A 5,574-nucleotide genomic window follows, 5' to 3' on the forward strand; every position below is an offset into this window, starting at 1 on the left:
ACATATATTGAAGGAAATTATGTAAGAGCTTCAGGATAAACAACATTCTTTGTTTTCTGGTTTGGAGCGTAGACAAATAAGTCTTGCAAAGTACCTACCCTGGAGCAACCATCAAAGTTGACCATGAGAAAAGCAAGCCAGTAGATTTTAAAGACTGACCTTGAGCTTTATTGATAGACATAGCAAAGTAAAGTCGCACTGGGAATTGTGTTCGTTTGAACTTAAATAACATGTCTGTTGGTTTGATTGGAATTCTTGGAACGGAAACCTCTTCACCAGAGGAACATCCAGTGATGATAGTAGCTTCTATCACATTAAGTGATAATGTCTTCACAATCAACCTTGTCCCATTGCATAATTTAGGAGGATCTAAATTTCTTAGAAGCATTACTGGGACTCCTACCTTCAGAAAAAGTTTGTGGAGGAATTCCAAGTGGCTCAAGAGAATTAAGGAACTCGGTTGGGTAACGAACAGTTTGATTTTCATCAAGGACTGAATCGACTGATTTGTACTTCTTAATGACTGTTGGAATCTTATTCATTAATTCATGATTAATTCTTGCTACTGTCTCATTTTTTGGAGTAAGAATTGCCCTTTCACTCAATCATTTGTGTGAATTATAATTATTACTTAAGTCTGGCAATAACCTGTTCTTCAATCCAACTGGGAATTCACCATGATAGCAATATGAGCCAGACTGATATCACCATTCCCATCAAATGGTACATTTCCTAATTGGAGGAGCCAGGTTGAAAAATGTTTTGCACCTTGGTCCCCATGTAATGAAGCTCGCACGTTAGTATTGAAGAATTTCAGTACTTTATCCCATAGGTGTGAAGACTTAATGCATACTTTTATTTCCTCCGATCTTGTTCGTCTCAGAATGACTGGTAATGTCTGTCTGAAGTCTCCTGGTAAAACTAATCTAACTCCCCCATAAACTTATTGTTGCCTCTGATGTCCTATAAGGTCTTACCAAGAGCTTCCATTGCATCTCTACATGACATGGTGCATTCATCCCAAATGATAAAGTGACATTGGCATAACACTTCTGCTGAACCTGAATCTTTGCTTATGTTATTAATTGGACTGTCACTGGTGACCAAGTTTAGAGGTAATTTAAAAGCAGAATGAGCTGTTCGTCTTCCTGGGATGGTGGCAGCAAAGCCAGACAATGGTACAGCAACTGCAATTTTTTTGTTGCCTTATTTTTGAGAGAAGCAATGTTACAAATGTTTTACTTGTGTCACCAGGAGCATCAAGAAAGAAAATAGATATGGAATGAAAAAATCGTATAAATAAAGGCACGTTAAAAACTATATTGTACCGAATATTTAAATTTATGAACTTAGTAAATATTTCCTTCTGTAATTTATCGTAGCTGTTTACAAATAACGAATTAAAACTTGAAATGAAAACATTAAAATTAGACAAGAACAGACTTCGCCGTTTTTATGTCAATACCGGAAGATGACATTGTGAAAACTTTTTAAAGAAGTGAATCTAATCTAATAATATTCCGAGGTATATTTGTAGAGAATTTCATTTAAAAAATACCCATTTTCTTGAGGGTTAAGACGAATTGAAGTGGACTCCGGTGAATTTTCAGAAATTCCCCGCCCCCCGCCCCCTAAAACACTTACACTCCAAAATTTTGTATATTCGGAATCTACATGATATAACACATATTCGTAGAAAATGTTATCAAAAAATACCCATTTTTCTGAAAGTTATGATCATCCAAATTGGGTGGGTGGGGGCAGAAATCTGTTTATTTATGCCGACAAATTTGACACTTTCCTTCTAGGCATAGTTATATATGTATACAGAAATACATGAGTGCAGAAGATAGCAAACAATGAAAATAACTTGGTAACGGAAATTATGTTTCTTAATACGACGAGCAGAAATTAAATGAGAGAATTTAACGGAAAATAAAGTATTGTACGGGTTGAAGCGAAATTTGTCACTCAGTGAACCAAAGAGCCAGTATCGAAGGAACCAGTAAGAAACCATCAACAACAGAAAAACCGTATGAATTGAAATGAAATTTATGGAGATTCTTCTGTCAGTAAATTATGAAATTACTTACATCAGTAATTGTGAACTTCTTTCTGTCAGCAATTTATGTTTTTTTTTTATAAATAGCGACTGAAAACTTAGTCTTACAATGAAAAAAATAACATGGAAGTTAAACAATGGCGTATGAAAATTGAAAGTGAAAAGAATAGCGTCTGCAAAATGAAAGTGAAAACAAGAGATATAGATAGAGAGATATGTTACAGAGAGATAGAGATAGATAGAGAGAGATGGATAGAGAGATATGCATAGAGATATGTTACGTCACTGACGCTAGAAAACCGGAGGTAACTATTTTTAAGACTTTCAAAAACGCGAATGTAACATAAAAAGCAATATTTTTTTCTAATAATTTTTAATAAAAAAATCAAATGAACAGCCTATAATTTGTCCGAGGTCAAATTATTCATGCATCACAAGTATGAAAGCATTTGGTAAAGCCGTTTCCATGTTAAAAATGAATACGCACACATCTCTATTTCTGTGCTCTGTTTATGTTCTGTTTCTCATTTTGCCCACGTTTTCTTGTGACGTCCTGTACCCAGATATGCATCTATATATACATGTAGATGTAGGTATGTACATACATGTACGTATATATGCATATACTCACATATTATTTGTATTATTACATGATCGAACGCACGCGTCATCTTTGCAAGTAAGTTTTAACTGTATATTTCTGACGCGACTCTATCTATCTTTGTATCTTTCTCCCCTCTCGTTCTTCCTTCTGTTGTTCTTCGCCTCTCCCCTTCACTACTATATCTCTCTCTCTTCCTCACTGTCTCTCGTTGCTCACCTATATTCTACTTCCTCCTCTTTTTTCTCTCTCTACCACTCTTTCTCCTTACCCCTCGCTGGTCACATGTATCAGGCTACTACGTCCTTTCTTATCTTGGCTACTGCCAAGCTCGCACGGACTTTCTTCTCTCTTCCTTTAAGTTCGTCACATCACAGCGTTCCGTATACATATATATATATATTTTACGTCTGGCCTTATAGCCTTTCTTGTTTATTTTCACTGTTTCGTTTTCTTGTCGTGTTTTCTGTTCGCCACTATATTCCTCCGCGTTACAAATTTAATTTGTTTCCGCGGAAGAGCCATTCTAGCAATGCATCCTGTTCTAACTCTTCGAAACGCTTAGTTTTAGAATGGTGGCAGCTGATGAAGGAAATGTTCTCTATGTGGCCTGTGTGTTTTCTGTGCTCTGTTTATGTTCTTTTCTCATTTTGCCCACGTTTTCTTGTGATGTCCTGTACCCAGATATGCATCTATATATACATGATGCATCTATATATACATGTAGATGTAGGTATGTACATACATGTACGTATATATGCATATACTCACATATTATTTGTATTATATATATATATATATATATATATATATATATATATATATATATATATATATATATATATATATATATATATATATATATATATATATATATATATATACTTTACATATTTGTTTTGCAAGATTTTTGATGTGAAATCGTGTGTTGAAACAGATGTTGTTGTACTTGGGGATGGTCATATTGCCAGTTTAGCCAATAAAACACACGCACTGTATATTTGGTGTTAATTTGCTTCAGCTTTATATTACATTATATTACATTAATCCTATTTCGGCCAGAGTTCTTTCGTCACACTTCTGTGACCTCATTAGTGGTCCTTTGCTTTCTTCTTTCTTATGTGTGTCTCACCTTGCTAACTATCAGCCATTTTGTATTTTGTATTCCTATTGTATGTGTCTACGCATGCGTATCCTTCAATGTGTCTATGTTTTTGTAAGTGCATGTGTGTGTATGGGGAGTGCCTGTATTATCTATATCCCTCTGTTAATACATGTTCGTTTGTTTTGTTTTTATTTATTTATTTGTTCCTGTGTTTATATCTATTTTTTTTTTTGTATTTAATTAAATTTTGTTAACGTATGTAGTATTTAATTCCATTTGTTTATCTATGTATTGTATTATATTTTGTTCATATTGTTATTGGTTTATGGGGAACGTATTGTCATATGTTGTGGTTTGTAATTTCTTAGGGGTATGTGTTAGTGTTCCATTCTAGTTTCCTATTCAGGTTAGGCTTATCTTCTATTATGTATGTAGCTTCTGTAATTTGTCTAAGTGCTGCATCTCTGCTATGTGTGGATAAGATTTTAATTTCTATGTTGTTGAGTGAGCCTCCATGTTATTGCTCAGCGTGCTGGTACAGAACTGATGAGCTCTTCCCTTCCTTAAGTTCCCTCCAATGTTCATATTGCCCGCTCCCCTATGCTCCTTGCTGTTTTCGCCTACATATGTCGTTGTCTTGTTACTGCATCGTCCCTCTGTACAATCTTATACTATAGATCACATTCTGGTTTTACAGTTCGTTTGTGGGATAAATCTACATACGGTACAGTTCCTATCAGTGCAGGGGGGTTCTACTAAAAGGGTATGTTCTACTGATAAGGGATTGATAGGGTTGCCTGCCTTTCAACAACCTTAATTCTTAGCTTAAGTTTGTTTAGAGCCCTTCTAAAGCGGTACGCCAGTTCGCCTCTAGGAGTGGTGTCGACGAACATGACGCTCTGGTATTTGTGGCTATCATACCATGAGCTGGCCTTTCTATTTTCTTCTTAATCCTTTCAGGATCAGGGTATACAAAGGAGCTATGAAGAAGTTTGAAACAATCAAACGTAACGATAGGAATGGGATTTGCCCACTCTATAGGAGCAATATATATATATATATATATATATATAGTATATATATATATATATATATATATATATATATATATATATATATAGCACAAACAAAAACAAGCCATTTTAGAGAAAAATTTGTAGTTTAGAATCAGTAGTTCTTTGACTGCTGTTTCTGAATTTTCAGTATGTTGGAGAAGCAACCTCAATTGCTAATCCATCATATTTATGATGATAAATGGTCTTACCGATAAAGGTTTATTTCATCTACTGAACTACTTGGCAAAATTGTTAATTGTTAATTCTATTATTAATTGACGATTCCCTGCCCTCATTTCTTGTATATACTATATTATATATATATATATATATATACTATATATATATATATATATATATATATACTATATATATATATATATATATATATATATATATATATATATACTATATATATATATATATATATATACTATATATATATATATATATATAATATATACTATATATATATATATATATATATATATATACTATATATATATATATATATATATATATATATATACTATATATATATATATATATATATATATATACTATATATATATATATATATATACTATATATATATAGTATATATATATATATAGATATAATATATATATATATATATATCTATATATACTATATATATATATATATATATATACTATATATATATAAATATATATATATATACTATATATATATATTTATATATATACTATATATACTATATATAATAATT

The 5,574-nt window shown here is 32.1% G+C and overlaps 1 protein-coding gene across 2 annotated transcripts in view; it reads right to left on the bottom strand.

The window, feature by feature from the left end:
- The window catches only part of LOC106876607 (uncharacterized), a 23,442-nt gene extending 21,146 nt beyond the window's left edge, over positions 1–2,296 (bottom strand). For both annotated transcript variants that reach the window (XM_089362641.1, XM_089362640.1), the window contains exon 1: positions 2,094–2,296. The gene's annotated coding sequence lies outside the window, so the exon portion shown is untranslated. The remainder of the gene's footprint in view (positions 1–2,093) is intronic.
- Between the last annotated feature and the right edge of the window lie 3,278 nt (positions 2,297–5,574).

The sequence above is a fragment of the Octopus bimaculoides genome, chromosome 14 (assembly GCF_046866305.1).
Source record: "Octopus bimaculoides isolate indiv1 chromosome 14, ASM4686630v1, whole genome shotgun sequence".
NCBI classification, from domain to species: domain Eukaryota; kingdom Metazoa; phylum Mollusca; class Cephalopoda; order Octopoda; family Octopodidae; genus Octopus; species Octopus bimaculoides.